Below are 25,103 nucleotides of genomic sequence, written 5' to 3'. Positions count from 1 at the left end.
TAAAGAAACCCAAGCGGTTGAAAGTTCCACAGCTTTCACTACAGCGCCCCCCAAGCCTCAGTTCCTTTGGGACGTTAAACTACGCAAACCAACCAACCATTTTGCAGCACAAATTGCGCACTGGTGCGTAGAATAGATCTGTGATTGCTCATTTTATCTACTGATAATCCTTATATAGGTAGTTTTGAAGCTTTTTGGTGCGTGTCGCTTTTGTCACTTATCCGTTTTATATCTGCAGCTGGATAACATTCACACGAAGTCCAAGGAAAACGTAAAGTTTGATTTTAAATGAGGGAGCCGCTAAAGATGAGAGAGCGCTGGATTTGGGAAATAATTCTTTTTTTACGGCTCCACTGTTGTTTAGACAAAAAGGTCATTGGCACCTGCAACACGCACAGACTTACCAACTGCTTTGTTATTTCTCTAGGAATCAAGGCAGAAGAACACAAGCATAAAAACTGCTTGCATGCTGCAAAGTAAATAGTCATCATGCCCTATAGTGTATAAATTACCGCTTCAACGCAAAAGGTAATGCCTTTTTGGATAAAATAAACTAAGGGGGTGCCAAATGAACTTTTTTCGAGAATAAAAAAAAGGCAGAAAGTGATGTCTTTTTTTTTACGTTACTCAACCCAACATAAAACACGTCATGGTAGAACTGGACCCTCTGGCTATACTGAAAATTGTTCTTAATCACTCTTCTGTAACTTAAGAGCGTAATTGTCCCAGCTAGATTTAAATTAAATATGTGAGCTTCTAGTTTTTCTTATTGATCGATGAGCTCATATAACGGTCGGAGAGGTGAGTGTGCGGTTTACGTACAGCGTACATCACATAAACCTGTTCCTACACGAAACAAAACAGACCAACTAACATGATTGACCCAATATAAAAGCAAGGCCGGTTAGTGCGCCCTTTAGCCTAATCGAACATCGTCCATTACGACAAAAAAATGCTAGTTAATTTGTTTGCACGCAATATAATGTGTCGATTTTCATTCTCTGGCAGTACTGCATCGCACTGATATTTAGCTGTCTACATAGTACCGCAACCGTGAAACGAGAGCTTTAAAAAAATGGTGAAAAGGAGAATGTCAATAGTGGGATTTCAAACGACGCGCGGAAGACCGGACTGCGACCTGAACGCAGCGCCTTAGACCACTCAGCCATCATGACAGACATTTTTTTTTAAACAAGTATTTATTACACTCGGTTATATACAGAATGGGCTATGTACACAGACTATTTACACAACCCTCATCCGTTGCTGAGCTGCACAACAGAAAACACAACTAAAATACAGGCAAAGATAGACACCGTGTCATCAAGCGAAACCATTCAAGTTTAAAGTCATTTTCTTCGAGATGTCTCGTTGCAGCATTATTTTGACAACATAGATTCAACGGGGAAGAACAGGCTCGTTGTGGCGAACCAAGCTTCAACCATTCAAGTTTAAAGTCATTTTCTTCGAGATGTCTCGTTGCAGCATTATTTTGACAACATAGATTCAACGGGGAAGAACAGGCTCGTTGTTGCGAACCAAGCTATGAAGTCAAACAATGAAAAACATCTGATATGGTTCGTAACCAGATTGTGCAAGACCAAGATACCATCCTCTATGAATTTTGAACAAAGTTTTTGCTTATGGTTCTTTGCAGCACGCCCCAAAAGAGAGCGGCGCCTTTTCAGTTAATGAAACAGTGCTAAAATAATTCAGGCACATCACACAGACGGAAGTGTACAGAAGATACAAAAATATTTTACCCATGCAGCCATGTGTTAACAGGTATAGCATCGTTGTGTAATTCAAAGGAAAATGTTTTTTGTGCAAGGAGAAATCGGCATTTTGCGCACCTATTTTAGCACATCATGACCCTTAAGACCACACTATAAGGGACGATACAAGGGTGGCGGAAAAAGCATTATCAATTCCTTCTATAGACTCTTGCGCTAAACAGAATATAAGTACTCATTCGAGAACCGTACTGTAAAAACCCGCACTGAAGCATGAACTTCCTGCATAAGTCTTAGTGAATGTGGGCGGTTAGTAAAATCTGAAGAAACCACTAAGTTGGGAAGCAAATTCATGAAATTAACTTGCAGAAATGCTCTAATAATCGGATGTGAACAACCACGAAAGAAGAAGAAACGGGCAACTAACTTCCTCGTATACAGGTGTACTAAGCTGAGCCTCCCTGCACAAACAGGTCTGAATAAGTTATCACGTCGAATCGGTTAAAAATGTGATGACCAAATAAACGTCGCAAATATTCGGTGAAAACATTGGATGTAATGTGTACGAAACTGGAAGATAGGAAGCATGCAACAAATTTTTCTCACCAGAAACATGTTTCAGGCCATAGCCCGGCCGAAGATTGAAAGCCGATAGGGGACAAATGTATTAGCATAATGTTAGACGACTGGAACTAGCGTTTTCCAATAATGTACACTAGAATTAATTGAATGCAGTAGAACGCCCAGATATTTAGGGGGCACACATGACCATTCCAGTCCTGCATATAGGGCAGGTTTTGAGCCCCATGAACCAAGCCAAAGGCCAGTACTCTTGGAGGGATTCATCTGAGCACCAGAAACGATTTCAAACTGTTCTATGATGAATATAACGTTTTCTATGTTTGGTTTATCAATGCAGAAAAACCCAAGATCATCCGCATATGCAAGCACTGTAACCTAGTTTTCAAGAAGAGGGAAGTCATGGAAACTACTGTCACGTAAAACACTCAAAGTACCTTAAGGTAAAGTGCTAAAAGCAGTGGAGATACCGGACAGCCTTGCTTCACAGAACAGTTGATTGGTACAGGCCTTGAGAGGCGGCCACTTACAATCAGGTGAGTCGAACAATTCCTATAGCAAAGTTGCACCCATTTAGTGCTACAGAACCAACATTCGCTCGCTCTAGGAGAGAAAATAAGAAGAATGAATGGCAAACGCGATGAAAGGCTTTTGCGAGATCGACCTAAAGTAAAGCAACCTGATTATGAGAACAGAAGCATGATTCGAGGATGTGCGCGCAATGGTACTCTACTTGGAATGCTACGGCCCCACAAGCCGCACGCCTGTTGAGGGCCAATGAGAACCGACATTACGAACTGTAGACGATTTGATAAAGTTATAGCAAAAATCTTGTAATCCACAATTACCAACGTGATTGGTCTGTAGCCGTCCAATGAGAGTAATTGTCCTTCATCGGTTCAGTTTGGAATTAAGACTGTATAACATTTTGTAAACGTCTCGGGAAGAACCTCTACATCAAAACGAATCGCGAAGACATCTGGCAGGGTAGGAGCAGGGAAGTTTTAAAAGCTTTGTAAAATAAATTCCCAAGAAATGCCATCAGGACCAGGCATTTTTGTGAGAGGTAACTGATCGATTGCCACTTCGACCTCCTGCTGCCTGAAAGACCTACTAGTTACATTACAGAACAATCATCTTCCTTGAAATGCTAGATAATGTGTGAATTTCTCACAGGAGGAGTAGCACTAAAGAATGTCGAGTTTTAATCCATGAGTACGGAATTAACTTCATTCGTACCCGTAACCGGCGTGCCATTGCGCATTAATCCCGGAATCAGCTTTGCGGTCGCATGATGATGTTCAACAAGCAAAGCTTGCAGCGTCGGGCCTTCGCAATGTGGAGCATGCTTGGCACGAGATCGAATTAAGGCACCCCTGTATCGTTCCGCAGTATGCCCTTGTCATTCACTTTTGACACCAGCATTGCGTCCATATATGAGCCAGGGGATTACAATTCTAGTTCATACAGGTTGTACAAGCTTTTGTTAAGTGCCTGCTTCTGATGTTTCTCTGTAGGAACGTTTGATTGAGCCAAGTTCAATTGCTATCGCACGTGCTTCCTCCTTGCACATTTCCCGAGTGGCAAACAAAAGATGACGAGCTGTGAGCACACAAACAATAAATTCTTGGTCATTTACCGAAGACGAGTTTAACTTCCAATGTCCCCACTGTGGCTTACACATTAAATGGGCATTGCCTCTGAGCTGGGTCACCACCTGCAATGATCAGAATACGAAACCGGTATAGTTTTTCATACATGGCCGCGGGAACATAATCTACAAGATGCATAAATCTGGTCTAGATGAGCGTGAGAAGGCTCATCGATGTGGGTGAATGATTTAGAAGCACGGCAGGATGCTCCTGTATCTACTAGTCCTGCAGCTCCTGTAACACGGAACAAACGTTCACCGCTTCTGCCACTGCATGCGCCTGGATTAGAACGATCAATGGGGTCGCATACGCAACTGAAGTCACCCATTAGCATAAGATGTCGGTCACAGACCAATATGCTAGCTATGTGTTCAAAGAAACTTATGCGCTCAGTGACAGCATTAAAAGCGTGAACGTTAATTATGCGCCATGGCTTTCTAAAGAGTAGAAGATTGCTACATGTCAACCGCCCCTCGGCGTCGATAATATAAGTTAGGCCACAACAAGAAAGCGTTTTTCGCAGAAACAGAAAACCGGCCGATAAGCCCACAGCATGAGTGAGAAAGACATTAAAATCTGCCAAAGGGCTATAGCACCCTCTCGGTCTCCTCTGTGCTCTCTATCTTCATCTCTTCTACTGCCACAATATCTAGACGCCTGCTGTGCAAAGTGTACGAAGACTCGCTCGTCAGCGGCCGCGAGCCCGTCAGCCACAGGCAACATGCACTGGTCTAGACGTTGCTTCACAGCAACGGCCACATGGGTCGACATATCTGCGGAGGCACTCGCGGGGAAGTTGGCTCCTTGTCAGAAGCTCGGCCTGACATCTCGTCCAAGGCCTGAAACCCTGCGTCGTTCACATTGCCCTCGGACGCTTGAGCAGTATTTTCCTCCTCAGTATCCTGTGGTGTGGCACTTGAAGACTCAGCCGCAACGGATGCAGGTGCGTCGCCAGACACGTTAATTACCTCAGTGGCGTCTATGATGTGCTCCCGTAATACGCCATCAGGAGGCCCGACTCGATGCCGAATCTTGCCTGCGTATGTAACCACGCACTTGTTCGCTGTGTGACCGAAATGCCGCCCATATTCGCACCGCGTATCGTACGGCCATTTCGGCAAATGTGTCCTACGCGGTTGCAGCGGAGACAGAGATGTGGTCGGCCAGGTATTAGAATGAGGCTTTGCACTCCACACACAGTTAGCTGATGGGGAACGTCACTAACGCTAACCCCTTCGCAAAGTCACTGACATCCCAGCCGAGTGTCTTCATCTGTTCCATGTCGGCAAATTGCCGCTTTTCCCGCGAAATTGAGGTGGCTCTGCCATAAACTTCTAGAGCCTCACGTCAAAAGGAATCATGCAAGCGTCCAGGGAGCTAGAGAAGTTTCACTTGTATCTCCTTCGGCTCCGGATCCACAAGAACACCGCGACGGTTCTCAACCAATAAATCTCCACATGAGACTAGTTTTTTTTTAGAGTGCGCCGATTTGCATGTTACCATCCAGACATGCGACATTTAAAGTTGTCCGATAGATCTTATTTCTTTCAAATTTACCACGTTCCGAAGGACGTCTCTGAAGTCTTGGGCACGGTAGCGGCAGCCGGCGAGGTCAGCATGCAGGAAAACAGAGTCGACGACAAGCCTATCAGTTGGGAGACGGGGAAGGAAAGCACGGTAATCATTACTGCTGGCGTTAACTTGAGCAGTACCGCGGCTAGAGGCCGATTGAACCTTATTGGCGGAGAACATCGAGGAATGCTACCACACGGTATGGCGTCTTCGTCGGCGTATGCCTAACATTGCCAGCATGTCAAGAGTGTTTTCCTTTCATGTATGTAGTCGAACAATTAGGCACCGTGGTGATGCACAAATGACTGCGTTTTACGAAATAACGGCTGCTTTGGGAGCGGATGCCTTACTTTAACACATCACGGCGCTCTCTCCTGGGATAAAGTTCGTTTTCAGCACACTGTATATTTCCAGACCCAAGAAACGCAGCAGCCCGAAACGAAAAGCCCTTTAGAGTATGCTGATTGCTGCGCATTATTGTAAATAGCTACGAGCCAGCGCAGGAGCAGAGTAGTAGGTGCAATAATGCTATTCTGCGCTCTTTTTTGTTGTCTTTTCTACCGCGTTGGTTGCCCATTTTTGTACAAATTAAAAACCTCAAGGCTACTACGCCGAGCAAAACCTTGCCTTGGCTTGCGGGGCAGATGTATAGCAACGATGTGGCGATTGGAGCGCCGCAGCGTTAGCTACAAAACTTCATCTGGAGGGTTATCCGTACTGCGGCCCACTGTTAGCGGGGATTGTAGCATCCATTTGCCGTACCAAAGGGCCCAAAGCAATTCACCGAGGCTTAGCTGTAGTTAAGCCTAGGAGATTGTGAGAGCAATACATGTTCTACATAACACTGCCCCTATCACGGCTTCTTCACTCCACTCGGGGAAGGCTACTCTCAAGGTTGAGGACATGAGTTCACTGACCGGAGTAAGACAATCTCTATTCCATAAGCGCTCACAACAGAGAACACACATTTCCAAATAGATTATTTGTAAACCGTCTATGGAACTGCGTATGGCAGAATCAAATTGACTCACTCTCCGGGCACAGTCTGTATACCTTTGATTCTGTACATCTCCGTTGAGAGCAGTGAAGCCGGCCTTTGCAAGTGGCCCTTCCCGCCTCTTCTTACGACGTTCAGCTTTCTCTTGAGGTGATTCTTCCGCACGCCGTTTCTTCCTGGCCCCGTTATTTTTCCGCCTAGGCGCACACGCTTTTTCAAGTCGCTTTTGCCGTTCCGCTTCACTTTCTTGAGCGTGTTGTAACCGTATAGTTGCATTCTTGCGCTCCACAGGACCTTGATAAGCATGTAGATACAGAGTCCTCACCATTCATAGCAGACATTAAGTCTCACCCCGGTAAGTCTTGTTCTGCTTCGGTGGCTTAGGAAGAAGCACGCATTCGCCGAGCCGCATCTTGAACACGACGTCTGGCTCGACGCTGTTCACGTTGTTCCACTGTCTCCGTAGCTCGCTGTCGCTTCCTGGCTCCACACTGGCGAGCCGCCTTCTCCCTCTGAGAAATGTGCTGAAATGGCATGCTTTATACAGCGCCGCCTCCCCTCCTATACTTACCGAAGAGAGAAAAGAGGCGAAGTGTCTCCAATAGAAGACGACACCACCTATTAGACCACAGCACACCTAGTGCGAGAAGCGCGAAACGCCCGGCGTGGCTACGAGCCACGCTATGCTGAAGAGCCGGCTTGATAGCCCATCTTCGCCTGCTTACGACGTCACACCACCTATTAGACAACAGTGCATCTAGTGGGAGAAGCGTGAAACGCCCGGCGTGGCTACGAGCCACGCTATGCTGAAGAGCCGGCTTGATAGCCCATCTTCGCCTGCTTACGACGTCACACCACCTATTAGACAACAGTGCATCTAGTGGGAGAAGCGTGAAACGCCCGGCGTGGCTACGAGCCACGCTATGCTGAAGAGCCGGCTTGATAGCCCATCTTCGCCTGCTTACGACGTCACACCACCTATTAGACAACAGTGCATCTAGTGGGAGAAGCGTGAAACGCCCGGCGTGGCTACGAGCCACGCTATGCTGAAGAGCCGGCTTGATAGCCCATCTTCGCCTGCTTACGACGTCACACCACCTATTAGACAACAGTGCATCTAGTGGGAGAAGCGCGAAACGCCCGGCGTGGCTACGAGCCACGCTATGCTGAAGAGCCGGCTTGATAGCCCATCTTCGCCTGCTTACGACGTCACACCACCTATTAGACAACAGTGCATCTAGTGCGAGAAGCGCGAAACGCCCGGCGTGGCTACGAGCCACGCTATGCTGAAGAGCCGGCTTGATAGCCCATCTTCGCCTGCTTACGACGTCACACCACCTATTAGACAACAGTGCATCTAGTGGGAGAAGCGTGAAACGCCCGGCGTGGCTACGAGCCACGCTATGCTGAAGAGCCGGCTTGATAGCCCATCTTCGCCTGCTTACGACGTCACACCACCTATTAGACAACAGTGCATCTAGTGGGAGAAGCGTGAAACGCCCGGCGTGGCAATGAGCCACGCTACGCTGAAGAGCGCACTTGGTATCCTAGCTCCCGCTTGGGTATGATATCAGTAGTCACGTGGTGTAAAGCGTAACTACCGGACCACGCTACGCTGAAGGCTCGAAACCTGGCGTAGTATTGCTTTCGCAATAAAACTAGGGTTCGAGCATGAGACACGCTCTTCAGCAAGATGCCCATGAAGCACTTTAATGCTAACAACGATGATGCAACAGAGACGTTAGGATATGGAAATCTCCAAGTTCCCCTCACACCTTGAGCACACGGTTCTAAAAAAATACAGCACGCCAACAGCGTGGACAACGCACTCATCATAGCACGAAGAGGGGATTCGGGAGTGTGGCACTGGTACCAAACATTGCCCAGCATTAACGCGGGGACAAGGTACCGTCGCTCACGCAAAGGCAAATTAAAAGACTGGACTCACCGAACGCTAGCCTTGACGCCCACCGCAAAGAAGTCCACATTCCCCTACCAGGCAACCGCAGCCGTCAAGAGTTATCTAAAATGTGCTTCAGCTCGCATAACTGCAAGAGAATCTCGGTGCACATGTACATTTGTGTGGACACTGTGACAAATTAGTTTTAGAGTAATTCAGATCAGCCCACGACAAAGAAGTCATACACTCCGAATATAGAGAACATATGAATCGTGTTGAATAGATCTGCAATTTACCGCCTGATGTTATCAGTGTATGCTCTTACACGCACTGCGCCGCTAGCTGGCAATGACACCTCTAATACGAGTGTGGTGATGTATATAGAGCTGGGAAGGAATGCTCAATGCCAAAACATAAGGGGGGAGAGTGGGCAACATTGACGAAGGTCATGGGTTGCGAAAATGTCCTTTGTTTTTGTTTGTAGTATTTAACGTCCTAAAGCGCTCAGGCTATTATAGACGCCGTAGTCGACGACACCAGAAATTTCGACAGCCTGGGGTTCTTTATAGCCTGCACTGGCATCACACATCTCACGGACGCCGCTCCATTTCGCCTCCATCGAAACACAGCTGCCAAACTTCGGTTTGAACCCGGGCACTTCTAAACAGTAGTAGAGCTCCGTAACCACTGCGCCGTTGCGGCTTGACGGCTAGGTAAAAGGGCACTTTCGCTAAAATGAGGGGATATTTTGCTGCAAACACTTATATAAATCTGCTTAATTGCAAGTACAAAGACGGGAAAGCGAAGGCATGCAGAGCAGCGTAAATGTAGCGATGTGCGTGAAATTGGAGAGCAATTTCTTGTTCAAGGGCACGAGTAATATCAGATATCTTTGTCAACAGCTTGTAATAGGAGTTTCTGTAATTTTCTTGGTTTCATAACTCTGAGACGAGGAAGGATGACTTTTTGGTATGAGAACAATTGGACCAGTTGTGCATGAATCTGGAAAAACTTACTGCTCGAAGCCGACCTTTAATTACTTTGTTTAAAGGGGCCTACCGCATGCCAAAATTGGATGCAAAATTTCAGCGGGAAACCAGCTGGCCCAGGTGCTGAACTCCTTTTCATGAAATCTAACATCTCAATTTTGCGTGAAGACGGTGCTACCTCGTGGCTCCACCGTCTTGTCTCGAAGTTACTCAGTGGCAACTGCATGGCAACTTGAGGCAAACTGGCTAAATAATGATGTGTTGAAACGGAAGCCGGAACTGCTGGAGCGTTCACGCGTGTGTTCTACATGCAAGCGTTTTATTATGCTTGGCACATGTGCTGCCTTTAAACAAACAAAAAAAAACTTGAAAATGTAATGCAATGTCAGGCGTTTAGAACAAGTTTTATCAGGAATTTACATAATATGTTAGAACTAAATGATTAAAGGGAGAAAAAAGCACACTGGAACATAACACACCCCATACGAAAAATAATTAGAAATCGGCATTTACATAAGAAAAATATTGGCTGCTCGTGATTATGATATATACAATATTCAATAGCAATGTACATGAAAGTATGCACTGTGTAGAATAATTGCGCAAATTGAAATAGATACCAACATATTCCAGCTAAGCCTTCAAAACTCTGTTATTTTTAGCAGCCGACGGCATGCGCCCTTATCACTCTGATTTTGTCACGCAGATCAATTCTGTATTCTTTGTTTATTAATGCTCGATGTCGCGAGGCGCACCTTTATCAGTTTTTTTGTAGTGCAAGATGCGCCGAGATCTGTCTTGAAGATTTCGACCACTCGCGTATGTTTTTACAATGTTCCAGGTTTTGCTAGTAACACTTTCCGACGTTATATAGATGATTCTGAGCAGCGTTTAAATTGAGCGGTTAAGAGCGCGGCAGGCATTCTTTGATCGATGACCGCCGAGCACGGTTGTTGCTATCGCCACCGCCGAATCGCTTAGTTCTTTTGCGGGCGCAAGTCAGCCCAATAACGTTTCTTCAGTGCACTCACAGCCTCGTCATTTATGTCATCGACCTTGTCACCACCACGTGACAATTACCAGTGATCCCATGCAAAAGCGTGTATTGCACATGCGTGTTGCGATGTATACAGCTTTCAATTGACCTTGGTATTTACAGTCAGTCACATGTACCACTATGGGGACGCGTCCGTCCAACACAGGAACAAAGTGAAAGATACGAATTGCTTTCCTACGTGCCAGGACAGGGAAAAGCGCATGACGGCGCCTCGAGGCGACACTCGGAAGACAATAGACATCACTGCAACTTGAGCCGAATAACTCACTGGATGCTTTAGAAGCTAATCTTATCATTTAGCGGGTGCACACGTGATGTTTGTTTCTATGAGGTAAAGATCCTCGTACTGCACATTTTTCATTATGTTTTATATCAAAGAACCAATCAAACAGGTTCTTTCCGCGGAAGGTTGGTTTTCCAGCCCAACGAATTTATTTTAAGGGTCCCAGAATGGCGGCCCAGAAAGTGGTCATGAAACGTGTGCAAACTTCCAGATGGCACTTCTAACCACTGAAGTGCGATGATACGAAAGCCATTATGGCGCGGTGAATCATAGCCCTCTAATGCGGCACCTATAGCTCTTTCTCTCCTTTCAGACACTCCAGGAACGTCGAAAGAGGCGGACACGCCTGACATGGCTCTGTTTGTTTTCTGCTGTGTGCACCGTTAACCACGATAAACAACAGAAAAACCAGCATGAACGGTTTCTGAGATGATTCTAACGACGCTGATTTCAACGCCGTGAGTACAGAACTTTTAAATTCGCTAACCAGTGAAGTGTCCGTAACAGCAACTGCTGCCTTAGCCCTAATCAGGGCTAAGCGCGTACCTGCGGAACGGCGTCCTTGCGGCGTTCCTTATTGACCGGCGTTCCGTAGCGGCGACGGATACAGTAATAATTTTCTAGCCATGAACTTCATCCAGGGCTACGACCCTAGCCAGGGGACCTTTGGCAGTCCCCTTAGTACAAGAAATTACACGGAGCCGTTGTATACTGCTGATGCTAGCTGGAAAACCATTGATCACAGGGCCAATGCGTGCTGGCACCAAACCCAGTCATCTGGAACGCAGGACATCCTAAAACCACCCTCGAGCCAGCCCAAGACACTTTCATGCACTCCGCGCTTACCAAGCCTTAAAAACTTTCCCTACAAAGTGATTATACGGCAAAAATACCGCCTCGATCTCTATTTCCTGGACTAACCTGCTCATACTGTGAACATCGCCCTTATGCAAGCCGCGCAAGGTGGGACGCTCTTGACGGTGCCCCATAATCGAATTTTGAGCAGCCAAACTTCCTGGTTATCGGCACTTCGCATGGAAATGACGCTACGACTCTTGCTCGCATCACCGCCCTAATCTTGGAAGACAAACAATGGGCTGTCAACGCCAATGTCGCCACTCCGGACTTCTGCTGTAAAGGTATGGTGCACAACATTGACCCGAACGCCACTGACGACGTTCTCACCACACACTTTCACTCGGGCACGCACTTCATCCTTGGAGTGCGCCGCCTTGGCGAAACGAACACTGCGGTTATCGTTTTTTAAGGCAAAAAAGTCCCCTTCACTGTTAACTACGGCTGGATCTAACGTCGATGTTTCATCTATCGCAAGACACGCCCAGCTTGTGATTACTGTGGAGAGGCCGGACATTAATCTGACGTCTGCCCGCATCCGGCCAATGTCGTGGGCCCTGACTGCGGCACTCCTGACCCTGCAGGCGACCATAAGTGTCACCCCCAGTGTTCCCTGTTTGGTGAAGCCCATCTTCTAAACTTCAAGCATTTCAATAAGAAATTCGTTCAGCAAAACACAAGGAGGTATCCTAGACAACAAGCTCCCCAAGTGCCTAACATCATAAGGCAAACGGAAGACTCCCCGCCGATATCGTTAGCCTCAGTTACCCAACCGCCTTCCAGTATATACCCACTCCCGTTCAAGCTCTGATTGGGGCTTTAGGAACAGTACCGTTGACTTAACCACGAAGCAGAGTACGAACCAGGATCGCAAGGATGGGCCTCAGATATCATCGCGGACTGTCTCGTTCGCCCCCTCCAGTGAGAGCCAGTCATCAACATCGTCCAGATCGTGTCACACGGGTTTGGTGAGTAATGCAGAGTGGCCTTGCCTTTTACCCTCCTCATCTCAATATTCACTCCTTACTGACCTAAAAAAAGAAAACGTCCAGTTGAAAAAATAATTAGCCAAACTATTCAAAGAAATCAGGACGCTTAAACAGACACCCACTCACAACGCTGAACCTCTCACTTCAGCTCCCAATCACCCCCTTCTGACTGTGCTCCGTGAACTAGTACAAGAATTCCGAGAGTGCAAAGAAACACTCAGTAACTAATTAGCTATTTTTGAACAAACGATTGAGTAGCGCATTAATGAAGAACAATCCAAAACTCGCAGATACATTGACTCAGCCATCAAGGCTCTGCGTGCAGAAACCAAAGTCCGCCGTAAGAGCCGAAACTCCGTGGGGCCTCTATCCCCATTGTAGACACTTAGGAAGAAGAAACAGAATCATGGCCACCAAAAGAATATTACCTATATGGCAATACAATTGCAGGGATTCCAACACAAACAAGCCTCTCTTCGTTAATTTCTACGTCACTGCATTATTCCTCCTGTCGTAATCCTTTTTTTTTTTCAAGAAGTTACCCGCTTCCCAATTCGCCTCTCGGGATACAGTACCCACCAGCGCTCCCCCACTACCTGTATACTTGTCCATAGAATATACACTGGTGTTTTACACGACTCCCTTGACGATAATATTGACCATTGCTATCTTGAATTTCTCCCCCTTTCTCATGGTAATCAAAGTGTGCATATTTTAAATGTGTACAGCAGTCCGCGTAAAAGGAGCCACAACTTTCAGTTCCCTCATTAAACGTTTCTAACACGCGGGCTGTGCCCCAGCCGTCATCGCCGGAGATTTCAATGCACCACACCCCGCCTGGGGTTACCCGTCTGCCACACCTAAGGGACGCAACTTGGTAGACATCTAATGAAGCCTTCACTACTCTAACGGACCCTTTGAACCCCACAAAAATTGGTAACAGTGTCTCTTAGGACATCTGTCCCGACCTTACCTTTGTAGAAAATTGTCGTAATTCCTCTTGGACAAATTTGAATTAAACACTAGGCAGTGAACATTGTATTCTATCTACCACTATAGCAAGTAACAAGAGCAGCCGGTCTTTAGGTACTGCCGCCATTGTTAGATGAGACACATGGCGCGAGGTTATGTCCACTATCCACATGGAGCATACATTAGATATCGACGAATTGATTTCTGACCACATCGCACAGGTCATGAAGTACACCGAAACTCTCCGCACATCTAACGAGATTCCGGCTGTTGACTCCCACTTCATCTGTGGGAGGCCCGCCGTGCCCTAACCAAGCGCTGGAAAAAGCAAAATCTTAATCGCAAGATTAAGCAATGGATCGCCGACCTCACCCGCCGGGCAGCCGATTACGCTACTACTCTATCCCATCAAAACTGGCATAACCTATACTATAGTCTCCGTGACAAACTCGGCGTTTCCATAACCTGGTATATTCTACGCGTCCTTGTTGACCCAGCTAACCGAAATACCGAACAGAAAGCTGCACTACGAAGAATTATTCACGGATTCGCAGGTACAAACGAGGATCTGCTTGCAACGCTTACTAAAACGCATCTCTGCACCGAACCCTCTACCTTCTACCCAGACTACACAGGTGCGCAGAATTCCGCCCTGGATGCTGATATTACCATTGCGGAATTGCGCGCAGCTCTAGCCGATCTGCGGAACGGTGCAGCGCCGGGGCCAGATTGTATCACTGGCAAACTTCTCTTTAATCTTGATGATGCAGACCTCGAAGCTTTGACGGAATATTTCAACAGTAATTGTTGGACAGAAGGAATTCTTCCTGACTAGTGGAAGACTGCTGACATCCGCTTTATTCCAAAGCCCAAGAAACCCTTCTCAGTTGAGCTCCTCCACCCTATTTTTCTTACTTCTTGTTTGTGGAAGCTGTTTGAGCGAGGTATTAATGCCCATCTCACCAGATATGTTGATGATGAAGGCATCCTTCCGCACTCTATGTTTGGCTTCTGCGCCGACCTCTCTACACAAGATATCCTAATCCAACTATGATCGGAAATTCTCACGCATCCAAAACGACATCCAGTACGCATTATTCTGACTTTAGATCGTCTCGGCGCCTTCGATAATGTTACACATAGCAGCATTTTTCCAGCCCGAACTCCACCAACTTTGGTTCTCGTACCTACAACTATGTACGAGCTTTTCTAGCCAATGGAAAGCCATCCTTAATGTGGACGCAGCTACTCTCACACCCATGAGTCTTGGCCCTAGGGGCACAACTCAAGGTGCGATACTTTCACCACTGCTTTTCAACGTCATTATGAAGAACCTTCCCAATAAGCTCAACAGCCTTCCGGGAGTTCGACACGCCATCTATGCGGACGTGTGACCATTTGGACTGCCCATGGTAATGAAAGTGAAATTCAAGGCAACCACCAAGCGGCGACAGACCTGGTCAGTGCCTATGCCTCTTCTCGATGTTTTGCCTGTGCCCCTGAGAAATCGAAAATTCTTATTATTGACCGCCGGCGACATCCCCCTCACAGTGCAATATCGCCCATCGATGTCATTCTTGATGGCCAAATGATAGAAGTGAAGCCGGAGATCAAGATCCTCGGCCTCGTTATCCCTAACGGCCGCTCCAATTCCTCTACTCTCAATTATTCAATCAACACTACCGATCAAATTCTACGAACGCTTCAACGAGTTTAATTTCGAAACTACGGCATTAGGAAGTGAGACCCCCTGCAGGTCGTCAACGCTGTCATTGTCGCCCGCATTACCTACGGCACACCACACCTTCCTCTTCGTAAGCAGGAGCTTACCCGGTGTAACACTCTTGTCAGAAAAGCGGTCAAGACAGCCCTGGGGCTTCCCCAGTACACGTCTACCGACCGCTTGCTGCAGCTTGGCATTCATAATACCATTGCAAAGCTGCATGTAACACGTCACCTGGCGCAACTTGTCCGTTTAGCAGCCTCGTCCACTGGAAGGCGTGTCCTTCAAACTCTCAATATTGCTCCGCCCTATACCACCCAAAACCGCTTCGATCTGCCACAGAATATCCTCCGAGCTATTATCGTCAAACCTCTCCCCAAGCACATGCATGCAGAATATCACCAAGAGCGTCGACAGGCATGAGCTACTCACCTCTCTCGAATATGGGACAGCCAACCGAGCACATCTATACATAGATGCTACTGGCCCTGTTAACGTACATATTGGTCATTGCCGTGACATCTTCAGCGGGCACTCTCCTCTACTATATCCCCTCTTCGCACAACCGAACCGAGTATTGCCGAAAAAGCAGCCATTACTCTGGCCGCCGCCACTAATGCACAAGCTACCATATCATGTCACATGCCCGCACTGCCTGCCGTAACTATCTTCGCGGACGTATCAATGCCACCAGCCGCCGAATCCTTGTCGCTAACCTACCGCAAAAGATCAGTGTGATCTGAATTCCGGGACACCTGTCGATGCCCGGCAATGAAGCTGCCCATCGACACGCTCGCGCGCTCCTTTCCCGAGCCTCCCATCTCCCTGTACACATATGCCTCCCCGATCCTTACATACACATAACTACTTCAACACTACAGGCTGTCTCGCTGTACATTACCCCCCCTTCTCCCACCCTGTCTACTCAAGAAGCAGCAACTTACCGCCGCCTGCAAACTAATGCCTTTGTTACACCATTTCTCCTAAACCTCTGGTACCCCTCCCTTTATTCCCCTGACTTCCCACATTGCGGTGAGCGGGCAACGCTCTACCACATATCTTGGGCGCGCCAAGTTACCCCTTCTTTAGTTCACTCCCCCACCCCTTCATGGAAGATTGGGAGGCCGCCCTGCACGACCCCTGCCCGGAGCGCCAGCAATGGCTGGCTCACCGCGCTGTTACTGCAGCCACTGCCAACGGGGCCCTGGACTGAGCCCCACCCCCCCCCCCCACCCCCCCGCTGAATAAATGAATAAAAATGTTTTGTCCTCCTCCTCTTCCCCTTTCACTCCCACCTTTCTTCCTTCCTTTACGGCGCGGTCAGGTGTGCGTGGTGAGGTGTTGCAGCTACTGTACCTTTTCTATCCTGTACATAATTTTAATTAAACACCGCTGATGATTGCTTTACTGGATCTACTTTATTTGCTGTGTGGTGCGGCGTTCGAGGAAGCGCCAAATGAAAGGCACCGCACGGACGCCCTGATCACACGCCCGGCAGGGTCATCGCCTGGTAACATCATGACCAGTCATGACGGTACATCGCGCGCCTCTTGTCGACCACAACCAGCGTTCTGTTGAACGCATCAAAGTTCACCGGTGTTCAATAATTCGTTTACAGGAAAGGAAAGCGCAGTATCTGTCATTCGCGGAATCCTGGCATCTACGCGGTAGACAAGGTGGAGAAGATATATTTATGTTTGAATATCTTCCTCGAGGTAGACAGGGAGAATTATGACGGTCGTTTACGATCCTGAACATCATGGCCGATTACGTACCAGGTGACGATGTCAAAATCCCGCGGTATCGCGCAGAATCTTGCATAGAAGTGTGGCACTTCTCGTGACCAGATGGAAAGAGACATGACCGTGAGCAATTAGCGATTAAAGGCTGTGGCTTTAATATGTAACTCGAAATGACACTGAGTGCATGCTCATGTGTAATGCAAGTTTTTAAAAGAAGGCTGAGAATTTGCAAGGAATTTTGCGAGACAGCCTGCTCCTCCGATAACCCACCGCTGGCGAAAGACGGAAATGAAACATTCGGCTGTCCACACCGGACACAATCGCAGATTTCACCGATGTCTGTCCGAAGCCGCTATCTCTCTCTCTCTACTGGCAGGCTAGCCCCCGCAACAAGCGGCAGGGGCTAGCCTGCCACCGAATTTTTATCTGTTGTAGGCCGTCATTGCACCCGCCACCACTTCGGTGGTGGACGACAGCTGTTGTTGCGGCGCACGTCTTTCTTTCCCTCTTCCGTTCCTTTCTCCTCTATTTTCTCTTCTGTCTGCACGAGGCAGCAGAGGTGGCTCAGCTACAGAGCCAGTAGCAGGCCCGTGCATTTTCTTTTCCTTTTTCCTACAGCCACAACAACAAGGGTTGCTGTTGCTGGTCCTACGGGGCTGGGACGGTGGGTAAACGCCGCTTGTGGCAAGGGCTAGCCAGCCACCAAATTTTTATCTGTTGTAGGCCGTCATTGCATGCGCCACCACTTTGATGGTGGACGGCGGCTGTTGCGGCGCGCGCCTTTCTCTCCGTCTTCTTCTTTCTTTACTTTCTCACTTCTGGGCATGGTGCCCCGCCGGGGTGGTGCAGTGGTAAGAGGCCCGACTGCTGTGCCGGAGTACCCGGGTTCGAACCCAACCTCAGCGGCTGCGTTTTGATGGAGGCGAAACGAAGAGGCGTCCGTGTGCTGTGCGATGTCAGCGCACGTTAAAGATCCCCAGATGGTCGAAATTACTCTACGGCTCTTCTTTCTCTCTTTCTACTTTCACTCCCACCTTCGGCCCTTCCCTGAGGTGTCCACTGAAAACAAATGAGACAGTTCCCGCGCCTTTCCATTCCTATAAATCAATCAGTTATTCAATCAGGCAGCGGAGGTGGCTCAGCTACAGAGCCAGAAGCAGGCTCGTGCATTTTAGTTTCCTTCTTCAAGGAGGCGACGCGCACCGCGCGGGCCAGCGAACCGACCGCCGCCGCCGGCGTTTGGATGGAGGTCAAAGGGAGAGGCGCTCGGTTGCTGTGCGATTTCAGTGCACGTTACAGATCTCCAGGTGGTCTAAATTACTCCATAGCCTTCCACTATGGCACCTCTTTCTCTTTCCGCTTTCACTTCCAGCTGCGTCCCTTCCCTTATGGTGCAGTTAAGGTGTCTGCGAAGTGTGGCAGATATCGCACATTTCTTTTCCTATCAACCAATGTACAAATTTACAACCACTTCATGCGTTTTAGCAGAGGAGGTGGAGGGGCCACAGATGCTCCTGGTGAGAGAGAGCGGGCATCACTTGCGGACATTGCGGCCTAGATCACAAAACTGTTCGTTCATGTCAATGCATGTTAAAGATCCCCAGGTGGTCTAAATTAGTTCGAAGCTCTGCACGGCGCCTCTTTCATTCCAACCTTCCTTCAAATACGTCAAGGTCCAGTTGTCCCCGCCCTCCAGGCCAACGTGCGGGGGCGGGGGTGATCGCCTTCGTCTGGTAGAAAATTAAGTTTTTCTGTCAAGCCCACGTAAAAAGTGTGAACAATACTGCGCCTGTCTTTTCGTGTAAACCAAGCATTACTCATCTGCGCTAAATTGTAAAAAATGAAAATAAGCAATCGTCGTGCTGCGTTGACGCAGTGATTAAGACACTCGCATGTTGTACCGGACAATGTTCTTAGATATAGACCCTGTTCACTATCATGTTTAGCAGGGCAGATGTGGTAACCCTGTATTGTGGATACGCCATAACGTTAGGGGGCTCGAAACTAAAAGCATGCAAAAAAATGTCTCCGTCGCGTCGGCGCCGGTCTACCGGCGTCCTCCCTGCTGCGCGCCGTTAATTTGTCGACACTTCAGACGCCATTTGTAACGCCGTCCAACCAGACCTCAGATTTCACAGACGCCGTGCCATGATTCGTGATAAGCTCTCTATCTCTCTATCTCTCTTTCTTTCCCACTCTCCGATGTTGTGTTGTGCGTGCCGTCGTTGCCAGTAAAACTGCGCCCCGCGGGGGTGGCGCAGTGGTAAGACGCCCGGCTACTGTGCCGGAGTACCCGGATTCGAACCCGACCTCGGCGGCTCCGTTTCGGTGGAGGCGAAACGAAGAGGCGTCGATGTCAGCGCACGTTAAAGATCCCCAGATGGTCGAAATTACTACGAAGCCCTCCACTACGGCTCCTCTTTCTCTCTTTCCACTTTCACTCCCAGCTACCTCCCTTCCCTTACAGTGCGGTTGAGGTGTCTACAGAAAACAAGTAAGACAGTTACCGCGCCTTTCCCTTCCTATCAATCAATGTTGTTGTTGTTGCTGTTGCTGTTGAAAACTTTTATTGTCCAACAGAGAAGGACCACACCGCCTGGGCCGCTCTGTCTCACCCCCCCCTGTAAGGGGGAGGGGACTTAGCGGCCCAGCCGCACGGGATGGTCGCATTAGATGCTGGCCGGTTTGGTTTCGCCGGCGGCCTCTGCTGCCAGTTGGACGGCGGTGAGTTGGAGCTCAGGGTCCGAGCTTCGCAATAAGGTTTCTCAGGCTTCCCTACTGCTAATGGCACTCGCGGTATCTCGCTATCACTCTCACTGTAGACAAGAGGAATTATGAAGAGCGTTTCACGAATCGTGGAGTAGCGCGAATATAAAAAATCGTGGCGTGGCGCAGTGGTAAAGCGGTGGGCTGGGGATCTAAGGGATGGAGGCTCGATTCCCTGATGGGAGACAAAGTTTAATCATTTGTGTAATATGATCACTATATCACATAATATAGTAATGTTCAATGACATCAGGTAGGGCTAAAAATATAACAAAAGGCACATGGGTGACTATTCTGCGAGGCTCAGACACAAGAGCCCAACGAGAAATTGTTCAATTGGCCGAAGATGCCCAAGAACTACCGCCCTTCAACTAAGGCGACTGTCCCACCTTCTGGTTCAACCCCCGAAGCGCTGGATAGTCACTCTGTTGAACAAATAAACGTCCCCTCTCTCTCTGATGAGTCTATAAAGGCTTTCGCCTTAAAAACATTCGAGCCGGATCATTTGGGAGTGCTGTTTATGGAGAAGCGCGGCACCACGCAGTAATCTTTGTTTGAAAGCGAGATCTTTACTACTTCCTTCCTTGGCTTGTGTGGCGTGTGTTTCATAATGGGACGTTGGTCTTCGCAAGGGGGAGCATCCCCGCCTGCCGTATTCTTTTCCTTATACCTGGTTCATGATTGCGACTTTCGTCTAAAGGAATTTTTAATTACCTTCGGGAAGGAAGTGTGACCTTGGCATGATTGCGTGTAGGTGTTCACCATTGTGTGATGGTGTCCACGAAAACGCATGCAAACCTTTACTTCTCCAAACCGACCTGAAGAAATAAATGTTCCATGGCTTACTGCTATAGCTGGATATACGTAGCCAAAAGCAATGACTACTTCTTTGAAGAAAGCTCGATTACCCGAGGCATACGATTAACAGCGTTACCTCTAGTATTACAGAACCTAATCTTACGTCCCACTTCTAGTATTACCTTTTAAATCACGAAACAAAGTTTCGTTTCGTACCACCCGCAACTCTCTACGGCCGCTGGCTCACCTACCACGAGATTCCGAGATACCTTAGTGACTAAAGAGGCGAAAGGCGAAAGCCTTAGTGCCGCATTCTGCTACGCATTTGCTGTTGTTAAGGCTGTAGAAGGAAGGAAGCGAAAATGCGCCTGTTACTGGCTCTGTAGCTGAGCCAGTTCCGCTGCCTCGTGCGGACAGAAGAGAAAGAGAGGTCGCGCTACATCACGGTTTCGAGAAACAAATATCTTCTTGCGAATACATTGAATATATGGCGGGATTCAGCTCGAAGAACGATTCTGCGCGGCATACAATGCCGATCAGTCTTCGAGGTCTTGTTATTTCGAGGTCCTGTTCGTAGATGTCGGAGTTGAATGCCCTGTGCGAGAGCGCGTGAGTGGCGGCTTCACCTACTTCATTTGCCTCAAGTCTGACGTTAGCAATAGCCTAATCAATATTACGGTGAGCAGGGTCCCCGAGACGGTGTTTTGAAGAAGGCAGTAGACTAGGCGTGATACCCAGTCTTGCGCGATTGCGCGTCGTTCCTGGAGGCCCCTCGCGAGTCGGAAATTATTATTTTTGAAGTGTGATGAGATGCAGCCAACGCAATGGTGACCTCCTCCGCGTGTGGTAAGTCACGGGCTATGAATTGAAGGTTGTGTAGTCCTTTGAAGTGGTGGACAGCTGCGGCTGTATACCACGCTCGCCGGTGGGAGCCAGATCCGTCCATGCAGAATTCGTCGGGTTTAAACCCATAGTGGCGAGCCAGGACTTCTGCCCGCGCCAGGCGCGGGCAAATATGGTCCTCTCGGGTCACGTTTTCGAGAAGAGGGCGCATGTGAAGGGCGCATCTCTACTGGGGTGTAGTCGTACGCGTTCTTCCATGAGAGTGTTATGTTGTATATGTACTCGGGCAAGAAGGCGGGGACTCGATTATGTCTTCGAGAGACGTGTATATCGGCTGGTGAAGTGGGCTTCCCGGAGCTCGCGAAACGTGTTCACCATGCCCAGCCTCTGGAGACGCTGATTGTTGGTGTTCACGGAGAAGTGGAGAGTCCGTTTAATAATTGTGCGGATTATGACTTTCAGTGCGTCCTCGCCTTACTTCCGCAGGTTGGGGTACGGAGTCGAATAAAGATATCAACGGGATGGAAAGGCATATGCAGCCGCAAGGCTTCTTTGCATTGTGATCCCCGTGCTTGATAGAAACCCAGCTGACCATGCGGCTCACCTGGTCCCCGATTAGGTGAGCCAAAGCCATTCTTACCAGCTTTGTTGATGTATAAAGAGTCTCAGTGCCTGGACTTCCACACGTTCAAGGATTGGACCTGACTCAATAGACAATTTAATTTTAGCGGTGTACTTTAGTAATGAGGGTAGTGCACGAATTCAGAATTTTTTTTTTTTTTTGGGGGGGGCGGGCTCTGGGGGCCGCTGCGGTGAGGATATTGGTCAACTATGGTCGCACCTACGGTGGATTGGCCTCAATGTCTCCTAGAGAGCCCTGCTTCGCCTAACAAAGTGATGTCATCAGCGTACTGCGTATGGTATACACCGGCGACCGGGCCCAGCTGGGCTGGCAGGTGCATCATGGCCAGATTGAATAAGAGGGGTACCGCGCCCTGAATGTACCCCTGGTTTTCAAACCAAAAGAAATGCTCCTTATCCTGGATTCGAATGGAAGCAATGTTCGGTGAACGATCAAGATCCAGAGGTGGTCGAAATTACTCCAGAGCCCTCCATTACGGCAATTCTTTCTTTTTTTCCAATTTGGTAAGCTGTGTTTAAACGAATACGACAAATATCGCATCGCTTCTGCAATCGATTCCTAGCGCGTCACATTAAAGCGCCAGGCAAGGCGGGATTGAAAGGGGTAAGTTGTCTTTCCCAGTACATGCAATTTATAGGTCGCATCGCATTATAAAGGGCAAGATAGCGGCGTCCTGCGAAGCAGCCAGTGGCGGTCGCTCTCGTCACCACCAATTCGTCGTTGGTGCTCCACTGTGTTTCGCGTTTGCTGCAAATGAAGGGTGAACGAAGCTTTTGGTTTGTTTGGAAATGCCCGCACCCCATATCTTAGCGGCAAAACACCTGGAATTTTAAGATAGCTTCTGGATTCTGACAGCTAGGCTTACCTTTGAGTGCCCTTTAATGAAATACGCTTATTACTTTTCGGTCTGCCTGCTGAATACTGACTCATGGTAAGAGCAGCAGTACAGTGTATTTTGTGCAAAATACCAATCATATGCCTCATATGTGGGGAAATACCCTACTCGGACGATTGTGTCTCATCGGCTAAATTCTTCTACTGTTCTATGTGACTCATCACAGAATTCCCCCCACTGCAGCCACACTGTAGTGGAGTCGAAATACCAAATAGCTTGAGTGCTGTGTTTTCTATTGCGCTGTCTATGTTGAAGATTCAGGGAACGCTTTTTATTTCGACTTAGCTCTGAAATGTTAGTGTTCTGAGTGTGTAGACAATAATTGTGTATCCTTCTTATGCATGGAACAATACTTTCTCTTACAGTAGGTCCTGCGCTCGCAGCAAATATTCAAGTATGCCATCGAGAACCAAATTATTACGTTTTTTTTTTCAAAATATCTTTGAGGCGTATTAGTTTTTCTAAGACTGCCTGCGTGTCATTTTCGCGACACCCGGGCGCCTCATTCTTCACATACTCATAACGTATGATCAATTAACTTCACAGTGCGCGAATACAGATGTCTCGATTTCCTGCTAACACACGACATGCCTTGGTCGAAAGACATTGTTATCTATAACGAGGCCGTTAAAAGAATACAATACCTACATCGCACCTTGCGCGCTGGTCATCAAGCAACTAAGCTTTTCGCATCTAAATCACTCTTCCGCCCTGCCTACAAATAAGCGGATGTTGTTTGGTACCCATATAATTTGTGTGACATAATAAAAGTAGAATCTGTACAGAACAAGGCCGATCATATTGTTTGCAGGAGATTCAAGACGGATTTTTTTTCTCTACTTTCATTCCCAAATAGGCCTCACTACGCTTGCCGCTCGTCGTAATCTGTAACGTCTCCTATTCGTGTACAGCTAAGTGAATTCACCTCGCTTTTCTTCGATAAATAATTATCGCACATTTTCCAAACCTTGGTCGAAAAGGAAAAACCCCATTATAAGCATTTCCCCGCTTTTGCCAACAATAACGTCTTAGGTACTGTTTGTTTTCTCATGCTATTGAAGTTTGCAATTTTTCGCCAGGCAATATCAGTTCATCACGATTAGAGGAATTGTTACAAGTCTGCTTCTAATGCTGTATGTTTGCTTCCTTTATTTCTTGGGACTATGCCGCACAGCAACCGCTCCATAGGTTCACCGAGGCTGCAGTATGTAAAAATAAATGCATATAACACTGTGGAAAGATTTAGGATACTTTTTATGAATACATCGATAGATATTGACTAAGCACCAGATTCGCACCAAAATTGTCATCTAATTGACTTTGGCGCCCACAAAGTAGTTGGGACTTTCCATAAAAAAAACAATTACAGTCATTTTTAAATAACTGGGAGGCAATTGGAAATTGTACGATAATTTGGTGGACGTATAGTGAAAACGGTCTAACCCTCCGTTGGATACCAAACTTATGCTTGGTACGTTTGCTTTACGGTTACAAACGGTAAGCCAGGCTGCCATGGAAATTGAAAGGTGTAAAGGTTGAAAATTGGTACGAAACTGTTGAAGGCTGCTGACGGAAGATATGCGCATATATTGATTGTTGTCGCGAAATTTGACGTTTTGTGAAGATAGTTCGCTCGCAAATTGTTTTTCAGAAACTTTTTGAACTTTCTGGGAACAAAGCAAGCTTAAATAATGAATGGTAATCTGTACAGATCTCTCATACCCCCCCAACAGCTTCATCATATCTTATGTCATAGCCCACTATTACGTAATAGGTATTTTCATATTTCCGTTTCTTATTGACAAATGCTTTTCCAGACCTAGATGAAACACGTGCGTAATTATTTAGCATGAGTAAAGTTTATTTTTTGTCTCTCACCTGGTTGCACTTAAGAAGCGAGTAATATATTGACCTTTATTGGCGTTAAACAGAGCCTGACATTAGTTAAAGCGAGAGGCATTTAATGTTACTTATTAATTAAGCTTCACTGATAAGCTTTTCGCGGCGAAGATTTGTGCTCAACATAGACTAAGTTCAAGCGAATATTTCACGTGGCCTACATTTTACCACGGTAGTCATTTTCAGTGAAACTTTACAAATCCTTATATACATATT

The 25,103-nt window shown here is 47.5% G+C and overlaps 1 pseudogene; it reads left to right on the top strand.

Moving 5' to 3' along the window:
• LOC146199883 (uncharacterized) overlaps positions 1-25,103 on the top strand; it is a 189,085-nt pseudogene that overhangs the window by 59,834 nt on the left and 104,148 nt on the right.

Source organism: Amblyomma maculatum, chromosome 2 (assembly GCF_055883805.1).
Source record: "Amblyomma maculatum isolate TAMU_Amacu chromosome 2, ASM5588380v1, whole genome shotgun sequence".
Taxonomy (NCBI): Eukaryota; Metazoa; Arthropoda; class Arachnida; order Ixodida; family Ixodidae; genus Amblyomma; species Amblyomma maculatum.
Note: the sequence above shows the minus strand (reverse complement) of the source record. Positions and strands in the feature narration are given on the sequence as shown.